The sequence below is a fragment of the Sphaerodactylus townsendi genome, linkage group LG17 (genome assembly GCF_021028975.2).
Source record: "Sphaerodactylus townsendi isolate TG3544 linkage group LG17, MPM_Stown_v2.3, whole genome shotgun sequence".
NCBI lineage: Eukaryota > Metazoa > Chordata > Lepidosauria > Squamata > Sphaerodactylidae > Sphaerodactylus > Sphaerodactylus townsendi.
This window is the reverse complement of record NC_059441.1, coordinates 3,763,002-3,774,308: the sequence shown is the minus strand read 5'-3', so window position 1 is coordinate 3,774,308 and position 11,307 is coordinate 3,763,002. Positions and strand designations below refer to the sequence as shown.

Sequence of the window (11,307 nt, the reverse complement as noted above, 5' to 3'; positions counted from 1 at the left end):
TTGTTTCCCATTGACTCCTCATTGAATTCAGAATCCCCCGCCTCTGAAGTTGAGCTCGTCTCCAAAACCTCAAACTGCCACATCGCACCCTTCACAGAGGTAGGCTTCTTCCCGGGAACCCCATTCACTGAGTGTTTCTTGGCTGCAAATGGTGGAGGGGGTTGTCCCCCCTTTTCTTGGCACAGGTAGCGACTAGATGCCCCGCATCCCCCGCAGTGAAGGCAGTGCATGACAGCTCTACGGAGAGATAAGTAAGGAGTGCATGACAACTCTATGGAAAGATAAGTAAGATAGCTAAAATGGTTATTCATCATAGTAAAATGTAGTGTGTAGTATTAAAGTTATATAATTTGTTAAAATGATGTAAAATTATTAAAAATGTTAAAAACGCTTTAAAATGTTTAAAAATGTTCAAAATTGTTTAAAATTGTTTAAAAACACTAATAAGTTAATGTTTAAAAGTAAGTGTGTATAACAAAAAACTATGATTATTATTATTATTATTATTTGTAGAAAATCCATATGGCAATTAAGAAATGTGAAAAAGAGAATTTATGAATTTCTTCTCCTGAGGAAGATATCTACGAAAACGCTTTTTGAAACGCGTGAGGCGTTTGAGAGAGAGACTCTAAAGGATTTGAGAGAGACTCTAAAGAATTTATAAAGACTGGAGATATTTATTTTGACGCTCTTTGAACCATTATTTTGGCCTTTTGCATATAATATCACACTATATGAATTGTTATAAGAATTTGAATGAGAGACTCTAGATACTTACAGAGACTTAAGATAATTATTTTGATGAATTTGAATCATGACTTTGGTCTATTTGTATGTTATACAACACTTTATGAATTATAGTAGTAACTTCAGAGATTTATTGGTTTTGCATTTATTTAGTTTCCGCCTTAGTGTGTGACGCGATTCTTGGTTTTTACATATCTATACGTTACACACATTGTTGTATTGTTCTTTGTACTGGGACTCCTTGCCTTTGAAATTTTCACAGCCCCTCGACAGGTCCCTCTTGCATTCGCCAGTGAGGGGGAGGCAACGTCCACCACTTGGAGCTGCTATGCTGCTTGAAAAGTTGCATGGGAAAAATAAAAAATATGCAATAATAAAATTAGATGTGTATAAAACTTTCGATACAGTGGGCCACGAATTTCTCTTTCAAACATTGACAAATTAAGGGTTTGGGAATGGATTTATAGGGGCATTAAGAGAGTTATATAAAGGAGGGAAAGCAAGGATTAGACTAAATGGAGGGTGGCCGAGAGTGGTGAATATCAGAAGGGGAGTAAAACAAAGATGTCCATTATCACCGCCTTTGTTTGTGATGCCAATGGAATTTTTGGCAGAAAGAATTAGGCAGAATGGTAGAATAAGGCGTTATAGAGTGAACCAGGAAAAGATAAGGTTAAATCTATTTGCAGATGATATATTAATAATAGCAGTCAACCCTGTTGATACTATGAAACAGTTAAAAATAATTTCGAAGGATTTTCACAAGTACTCAGGGTTGAAAGTTAATATGGAAAAAAAAACAGAAATCTTGGGTGTGAATATTGAAAAGAAACTGTTAGACAAAGAATTAGTAAAAAAGAAGATTAAATATTTGGGAGTTACTATAGCACATAGAACGGAGAAGATGTTTAAATATAATAATGAAGAGGGGTGGAAAAAATTAAAACATTAAAAGATTGGAAGAAGTACTTATCCATAACGAGGAGAATTAAAGCACTGAAAATGTGTGTGGCGAAACGGGCTTGCTTATAGCTGGCAGGCCCTCTTTCGACCTCTGCACTCTACCAGAGGTTATCCACTTTCTCTTGGGGAGGGCTATCTTTCTACCAGTGTATGCTGCCACCACCTGGTCCTTTGAGGACTACCCACTGGGAAAGACCAGGATTTCCCAGCTTCCTCTCCCGGTTACAAGGCCTCTGTCTCATTTTCTTATTCATACACATAGCGTGTACCGCATAGTGGGGCATACATGGTACAGAGAACTTTTGTAAGGTTTTAAAAATAAGTATTTATTAACAGAAAACAAATCATAAGAACTCTTTGGCAATGCAACAGATAACGCAAGGAAAAACAAATATAAAGGAGACAAACTGCAAATCCCCTTTCGCTTTCTCTAACATATACCCTGCCTACTAGATATTCAAAAGCAGAGTAGATCCTCAGCTTAACCAGTTACCACTCATGGAGAGCTCACATCTCTAGGTTGAGCACATGGCCTGGAAACATGGCCGCTGCCTCCAGAGCCCTTCTCTCTTAAGAACCAATAATAGCAGACAGCCAGAGAGCCAAAGATCCCTCTCCCAGGTTTCTGCCTGCTTTTTATAAAACCACCCCTTTCAGCGCCCTCTACCGGTGTTGCCAGGCACACTGCATTTTCTGCCCTCCAATCTGAGTCCTAGGGTACCTGGTTGGAGAGGGAGGGGGAAAAGAAAAGGGAGGAGGGAAGCCATTTCTCCACAATGTGTATTGTGCCAAAAATGTTTTATTTCTTTAGAACTATTCGATTGGAGATTAAAAAGAAACAATTTGAGGAGTGGGACAACAACCAATCAGCTTTCTCCCCCTGGCCAGTCTCTGGCCTCTCATTGGCCTTGAAGCTCCGGTGGGATGTAGCTTTTCAGTTTGCTTTCCCGCACTTTTTGGAAAAAGACGGGAACCGGTGCATGCTGGGAGTTGTAGTCCTGACATCTTCCTGCTTATCTGTGGCTGCCAGCTACAGCATTACAGTGGTTTTGCTCTGGCTAACTGCACCTTTGCAAATTTACCCCATAAGAGCCTAATCCGTCACAGGGGATGCCCCTGGGAGGGCCCCAACTATGGAACTTTGCTTACTAAGTGAGCGGAAGCCTCCTTTGCAGGGGGTGGGAAAAGGATTTGTGCAGCTAAGCAAAACCCTTTGCTGTGTCAATAGCCAAAGCAGAGTGATTGTTCTGTATTGTTGGCTCCTTTCTGTTTCAGTGGATGGAATTGTTTGTTTGTTTGTTTTTGTGGCTAGAAATTTCCACCCGACGCGGGAGCCTGCCCATAGATTCTGCGAAGGCCAGTTTGTTCCAATAGCTCCTGTACAGCTCCAGCAATCCGGGTGGTCTCCATCCTCCACAAGACCACAGGAGGAAGCGGGAGCAGGTAAGAAAGAGATGGCAGGGAAGGGGGTTTTCTAACTAGCAGGGAAAACAGCAGCAATTCACTGTTTCTAGATTTGAAGTTATGCCTGAAAAATCAGGACAGGGCATGGGAGGCTTCTTCGATCCCATATTATTCATTCATTCATTCATTCTTATTTATACCCCGCTCTACCCCCAAAGGGCTGTTTGCAATGGCATAAAGCCTAATATCACGCATAATACGAGGCCATACTGTTATTGATGTTGCTGTTTTCATGGATTTTCTGTTTCTAACGACAGGGGTGGCTTCTTCACATCCAGAAAGTAAGCAAGGCAAGTTTTACTTGTCAGCAGCAAGCTTGTTTAATTTCTCTTGGCGTGGTAGTTAGAAGCAGTGGACTCTAAACTGGAGAACTGGGTTCAATTCCCTACTCCTCCACATGAAGCCTGCTGGGTGACCTTGGGCCAGATGCAGAACTCTCCCAACTTTCTCAGCTCACCCACACTCGATCTTAACCGAAAGGCCTATACTTGACCCATATTACCACAGCCCTTTATTTTCAGACCTACAGCTTTCCTTGATTACGGATTTAATCCACCATGTCTTGGGCTGTTACAGGACCTAGGTCTAAATGGTTGGATAAAGTATTAGCTGACCACACTCGATCTTAACCGAAAGGCCTATACTTGACCCATATTACCACAGCCCTTTATTTTCAGACCTACAGCTTTCCTTGAAGGTCTTGTGGACTTAATCCACCATGAATTGGGCTGTTGCAGAACCTCGGTCTAAATTCTTGCATAAAGTATTAAAAGAAGAAGAAGAGTTTGGATTTATACCCCCCCCTTTCTCTCCTGCAGGAGACTCAAAGGGGCTGACAATCTCCTTGCCCTTCCCCCCTCACAACAAACACCCTGTGAGGTAGGTGGGGCTGAGAGAGCTCCGAGAAGCTGTGACTAGCCCAAGGTCACCCAGCTGGCGTGTGTGGGAGTGCCCAGGCTAATCTGAATTCCCCAGAGAAGCCTCCCCAGCTCAGGCGGCAGAGCGGGGAATCAAACCCGGTTCCTCCAGATTTGATACACGAGCTCTACGCCACTGCTGCTCCACTGCTGACCACAATGGATATACAGGCTCAGAGAAAAATAGGACCACTTCTATCTGATACTGACCCTTACATTTACACACAAAGGATCACTCTCGGCTCGGCCAGATAAGGGGTAGACTTGCCAGGGAAGCAGCTATTCTTTTTCTTCTTTATCCATTTAACTTTCTGTTGCCAGTTTTAGAAGGCCACGTGATCTGTGCATTGTTTGCTATGCTGCTTTGAGTTTTAACTTCGCTCCCCGCTGCCTTCTTCCTTCCAACGGCTTTCTCTGCCCCTCTGTGCTCTGCCTACTCCATTTCCACCACCTCCCTTCCCTTCCCTTCCCGCCCCGTCCACCCTCCATGGCCCCCAGCTTCTTCCCTCTCCCAGGACCCGCGCACGCGCGCGCGCCCTCCTCGCCCCTCCTTAGAGAGCCTCGCAAAGGCTTCTGGGGCGCTCCGTTTCCCGCCTCCTGTCCCCAGCTGCGTCTCGGCCGTCGGCCCAGCGCCCCGCCTCCTGTTCGGCTAAGTGCCGGGAGGGGGCTTCCGGCCGCCCCGGACAGGCTATATACCTGCAGCGCTCAAGGACTACAATTCCCATCAGCCCCTGCCAGCATGGCCAATTGGCCGTGCTGGCAGGGGCTGATGGGAATTGTAGTCCGTGAATATCTGGAGAGCCACAAGTTGCTGACCCTGGGGTGTGTGTGTGTGTGTGTGTGTGTGTGTGTGTGTGTGTGTGTGTGTGTGTGTGTGTGTGTGTGTGTGTGTGTGTGTGTGTGTGTGTGTGTGTGTGTGTGTGTGTGTGTGTGTGTGTGTGTGGGTGTGTGTGTGTGTGTGTGTGTGTGTGTGTATATGTATGTATGTATGTATGTGTGTGTGTGTGTGTGTGTGTGTGTGTGTGTATATGTATGTATGTATGTATGTATGTGTATATGTATATATGTATATGCTTGTTTTGAGTTACATGCCTTTCCCCCTTTCTATGTATATATGTGTGTATACATTAGCATTTTGCTTTTATACTGTAGTGGCTTGGGGGGGGGGATAACACTGAATCACCTTTTTTTAAAAAAAAGCAAAATATCAGCTTTTTCTGGGTTTTTTTAAATTTATCAGTGAAAAACAAACAAACAGCTGAATAGCCCTGATGCCCCAAAAGCCAAACATGAGCTGGCTTTTACGGCGGGGTGGGGGGTGGCAAGAGCTTCCACTGAATGCTCTGCTCTCCCCATCATCATTTCCCAGCTCTAGGTAGACTTAGGACACCACAGCAGGGAGAGCGATCCAGTCCAGCATTGAGTTGAAGCTGTGCAATTTCCCAGGCCTGCATGGACCCGGGAAATAACGGTGGGCAGAGCAGAGACTGGACTACAATGGTCAGTTGAAGCTCCCCCACCCACCCCCAATGCCATTTCCCAGATCCACCAGGACTTGAGGGGGGGAGCACAAACTTTTTTATTTGGTAATATTTGGGTTCTAGAAACCTGAAACATTTCCATACAAAAGCTGAATAAAGCTGATGATTATGGGCTTTGTTTGGCTTTACTGAAAACGTCAGGGGGTTTTAAAATCCAAATTTTACCCAGTGAACAAGATTGGGCTAGTAGTAGCCTTTGGCTGTGAGCATTAAACAATGACTGTCAGAGGCAGGCAGTGGCAAACTCCCTCTGAATGCTTCTTGCCTAGAAAACCTGACGGCATCACCGCAAGTTTGCCGCAACTTTACACACAAACACAGCTGAGGTTAAAAGCAGATAAGTGGGTGAATTGCCGGGGCAGTTCTAAACAGAGTGGCCCCTTTCTCAACCCATTAACTTCAATGGATTACGAAGGGTGTCGCTTTTCGTAGCATGGCACTGACCGCAGAGGTGGGATCCAGCAGGTTCTCCCAGGTTCCCGAGAGTAGGTTACTAATTATTTGTATTATTGATGCGAGAGGGGTTACTCATTGGCGGTGCAGCGTGATTTTTGGTATAGTTAAGCCCTCCTCTCAGCAGTAAGCGCAGAACTTGAAGCAGTCTAGCAGGAGGTGCACCAGTGGGCGTGGCAGCCTGCGCCTGTGTGCATTTGTTTCCTGCCCAAGGACGGTAGCAGCAATAGGTAGCGCACAGCCTGCCCAGGAATGCTCGGCCGAATGCCCGGCCGCGCCCCCATGGTGCCCGCCCAGCCCCCATTGGTGCTCACATGCAGTTTGAGTCCACCACCATGGGAACCTGTTACTAAAATTTTTGGATCCCACCACTGACTGACCGTGTATCTTCACCGGCTCTTTCATATTAATTATGCATCTGAAAGGCACCAGTGGCTAGTTAAAAGTGAAACAAAACAGAGAAAGATGGGACAAGTTAATGAGGGGTGTTTCTCTGCTGGGGTTTCTCTGCTGAACCTCCATGCTCAGAGATGGTCTATCTCTGATAACCAGGTGCTGCACATTTTCCTCAGGTGTCCTCCTGGCCACTAGCAGAGATGGACGTCTGGACAGGATGAGATTCCGGCAGAAGTTTCGTTGTGCTTTTTAATTCATAACAGGTAGCCGGAGGGGAGGCCTTGAAGTTAATTGGTTTGGACGGGTGCCGCTTGTCTGAAAACTCAACCGCAGCATTTTGTTCCATCAGGTGGAGGCCTTGTGACCGTCTGCACTTGGCAATGGTGGTGCAGACGGGCGTCCTGAGCGCTTGGTGCCTCCTTGGACTGGCCCTGGTGGTGACCTCCGCAGGAGACGCCTTCTATTACAGCACTTTCCCGAAAGGTCTTATTCCATTCACAGCTGGTTTGGGGAGGTGGTGGAGTCGGTGGGTTGCCGGGCCAGAGTTCCCCCAGACCCACATTTACCTCAGGTCTCTGTAAATTGAAATTTTGGCCAAGTGGGCCCAAACTCCATCCCCTGAAAGCAGGAGTTCTGCGACCGCTGTCATTCTAATTACCTGTGTGATTGGTGTTTGGCATATGCTGCCACAGGAGGTGGTGATGGCCACTAACCTGGATAGCTTTAAAAAGGGCTTGGACAGATTTATGGAGGAGAAGTCGATCTTTGGCTCCCAATCTTGATCCTCCTTGATCTGAGATTGCAAATGCCTTAGCAGACCAGGTGCTCGGGAGCAGCAGCAGCAGCAGAAGGGCATTGCTTTCACCTCCTGCATGTGAGCTCCCAAAGGCACCTGGTGGGCCACTGCGAGTAGCAGAGTTCTGGACTAGATGGACTCTGGTCTGATCCAGCAGGCTCTTTCTTATGTTCTTATTTACTTCATCTACACTTCACCTTTCTCCCCAAAGGGCGCCCAAAGCAGTTTACATCATTCTCTTTTCTTCCATGCTATCCTCACAACAACCCTGTGAGGTTGGCAAGGCCGAGAGAGTGGGGCTGGCCCAAGGGCACCCTGCTGTTAGGTGGGAGGAGGAAGGCGGGGAGGAGTGAGAAAACCGGGAGTAAGTGAAATGCATACTGATTCCCTTAACTTTCCCTTTGGGCGGCGGGGGTGGGGGTGTCACACTTTACCGTGTTTTGGAAACCACGGGGATTCTCTAATCTAAGAGTGTAGACAGTTTTGAAGAGGGGGGAAGTGTGAGTAACACAGAATCCAACCCAAATAAACCACACATGTATAAATGGTCCAATGCTCTACCTACTATGCAACACTGCCATGTTCCACACTGGACCGCACTCCACTGCTCCTTACCTTCCCCACAAAGACTCCTCACTTTTCTCTCTCCCCTTCCCCATAATATGAGACAAGAGAACTGGTAAATGTGCAAGTCTTCCTAAGATCACACATGAGGCGGCCACACTGGCACTGAAAACAAATCCTTGGCTGCTGGTAAGAACATAAGAACAAGCCATCTGGATCAGACCAGAGTCCATCTAGTCCAGCTCTCTGCTACTCGCAGTGGCCCACCAGGTGCCTTTGGGAGCTCACATGCAGGATGGGAAAGCAATGGCCTTCTGCTGCTGCTGCTGCTCCCGAGCACCTGGTCTGCTAAAGGCTTTTAATCTCAGATCAAGAGGATTGCGTTGGTAGCCATAGATCGACTTCTCCATAAATCTGTCCAAGCCCCTTTAAAGCTATCGGGATATCCTCCCTATCTTTAACACTATTAAGCCACCAATCTGTCTTGAAAAGTGTTTCCCATTTATTAGGTCTAATTCTTCCCCCCAGCATTTTCAATGGATGCCCCCTGGTTCTAGTATTGTGAGGAAGAGAAAAATTTCTCTCTGTCAACATTTTCTACCCCATGCATAATTTTATAAGACTTCAATCCTATCCCCCCTCAGCCGTCTCCTCTCCAAACTAAAGAGTCCCAAACGCTGCAGCCTCTCCTCATAGGGAAGGTGCTCCAAACCTTCAATCATCCTCGTTGCCCTTCTCTGCATTTTTTCTATTCCTCAATATCCTTTTTGAGATGCAGTGACCAGAACTGGACACAGGACTCCAACTGCGGTCGCACCACGGCTTTATATAAGGGCATGAAAGATCTCAGCAGATATTATTCTGAAAAGACAAAATAGCAGATCCCAAAGGAAGGACGACTCGATACCCATGGCATAGGATAATGGTTTGTTGTTTTGCCTGGCTCCAGCTAACAGGGCTAACACCCAGGAATAACTCTGGAAAGGGAAAGCCCTGAAACTGGGCATGGGATGCACCTTACAGTTTCACAAAAGGTTTTTTGTGTGTGTGTGCGTGGATGGGTGTCTTTTGTTCCAGCCGCTTTCCACTGTCCTCTCTGGTCAATGTCTTCAGGGTTCCTTTGGGGCGTGGGCAGTTCATGCCAAGCGGAAGATTAGCAGCAGGGACAAAGAGGCGGGAAAGGCCCGAGCATCTGGGACTCTTTCGGGCGCCAGGGAGGAAAGGTATTCATGAACCACACAGCAGACTCAGCGTGTGAAAGCTACTATAAGGTTAAGGTAAGATGAGCACTCTTGTTTGGGGGGTGGGGGTGGTGCACATGTGGAAATAAACAGATATCGAATTTGCAGCAAATCAATATCGAGATGGGCCATGGGGACGCTGACTCAGAATGGCAAATCTTAATTCGTAGCAAGAGCTTTGGGGATTTTTTTTAAAAAACAGAAGTAAGAAATTAGCCATGTTTTCCATGCACGATTTTTTTTTGCTGCCGGATGACGTACAGCTGCTGGAAGAACTGCAGAGGATTGACCACTTCCTTTGTTTTCTATTTCTTGGCCTCGTCTCCTGCCCACGGGCATTAAAGTAAGCCCAGCATTTGCTGACATTTCCCCACAGTTGAATAGAATTCACAAAAGCAGCAGTGGCGTAGGAGGTTAAGAGCTCGTGTATCAAATCTGGAGGAACTGGGTTTGATTCCCAGCTCTGCCGCCTGAGCTGTGGAGGCTTATCTTGCCAGAATTCAGATTAGCCTGTGCATCTCCCACACAGACGTAGCTGGGTGACCTTGGGCTAGTTTCACAGCTTCTCGAACTCTCTCAGCTCCCACCTACCTCACAGGGTGTTTGTTGTGAGGGGAGTAAGGACAAGGCGAAGTTATGTAATTGCCCTTGAGGTCTCCTACAGGAGAGAAAGGGGGGATATAAATCCAAACTCTTCTTCTTCTCTTCTTCATTGCCCTCCAGATGTTATGGACTACAGTTCCCATCTGGCAGGGGATGATGGGGACTGTAGTCCATAACATCTGGAGGGCGCGAGTTTGACACCTACGGAATAGACGGTGAGGACATTGTCTTCTGTGCAAAATCAGACTGCTTGGAGCAAGCGATATAATCTAGTACCAGAGCTTGCATTTGGAAGGGGAGAGGGGAACGTGTTGATAGGGTTGTCACATATTTTTAGCATTACGTTTCTCGTGGCAAGGATCCAAAGAACTGTGCAACTTGTCCTTCCAGCCCCAGGCGAGGGTGGGGGGGGGGGTAACATGTTTCTGAAACATGATATGGGCACACCCATCACTTCTTGCCAAACTACTTGGCACTGGAAGAGGCTCCCGAAACAGTGTAGGGTACGGCCGGTACGGGCCTTTCTTTCGATCCTGCCCCATTTGTCCGGGGAAGAGAGATTGGATCTAAATGCCGACAGAGCTGAGATGCTTGCTGGTCTTTCGTTGTGTTGGTCTACTCTAAACAACTGGATTCAAGTCCAGTAAAATGTTAGTGACCAGCATGATTTTGGGGCATGAGCCTTCAAGAGTCAAAACTCCCTTCCTCAGACAGCTGTGCTGGTCTGCAGTAGAACAGCTGGATTTAAATCCAGGAGCACCTTAGAGACCAATAGGAGTTTCAGGGCAAAAGCTTGGTCGGGGTGCTGTGTGGTTTCCAGGCTGTATGGCTATGTTCTAGCAGCATTCTCTCCTGACGTTTCGCCTGCATCTGTGGCTGGCATCTTCAGAGGATGCCAGCCACAGATGCAGGCGAAACGTCAGGAATGCTGCTAGAACATGGCCATACAGCCTGGAAACCACACAGCACCCCAGTGATTCCGGCCGTGAAAGCCTTCGACAACTCCCTTGGTCCTTTGGGATTTATTTTATTCTTTATTTGATTCTCACCCTTCCTTCCCCACAGGGCTCAGGCAGCTTCCAACAGTAAACCCAACAATCAAAACAACAAATACCATCAATGAAATCATCTCTATAAATACATGGTGTCAAATAAACTTTATCTTAGCTTGTCGAAGGCTTCCACGGCCGGATTCAACTGGTTGTGGTGGGTTTTCCGGGCTGTGTGGCCGTGGTCTGGTGGATCTTGTTCCTAACGTCTCGCCTGCATCTGTGGCTGGCATCTTCAGAGGTGTATCCCACTGCCCTGAGCTTTTCGGGGGAGGGCAGTATATAAATTAAATTACCAATCTTAATAACAAGGGAAATAAGGAGCAGGAAAGCACAAAAGAGGACAGGGAGAGGGAAAGGGAAGTTAAGGTGAAGTGGAGCCAGCTAGTTTAATGCTGTTGCTGCCCTCAACCAAAGGCCCGGTAGGACAGCTCTGTCTGGCAGGCTCTGCAGAACTTAGTTACCGTGTATACTCGTGTATAAGTCGACCCGCATATAAGTCGAGGCACCTAATTTTACCACAAAAAGCTGGGAAAACTTATTGACTCATGTATAAGTCGAGGGTGGGAAATG

At 46.8% G+C, this 11,307-nt stretch overlaps 1 long non-coding RNA gene across 1 annotated transcript; it reads left to right on the top strand.

Annotated features, from left to right (window-relative positions):
- The first annotated feature begins 2,735 nt into the window (after positions 1 to 2,735).
- On the top strand, positions 2,736 to 9,113 carry LOC125424511. Its single transcript, XR_007243242.1, has 5 exons — positions 2,736 to 2,862; positions 3,023 to 3,153; positions 6,658 to 6,744; positions 6,831 to 6,964; positions 8,955 to 9,113. It is a non-coding gene; the product is annotated as an uncharacterized LOC125424511 (long non-coding RNA).
- The last annotated feature ends 2,194 nt before the right edge of the window (positions 9,114 to 11,307 follow it).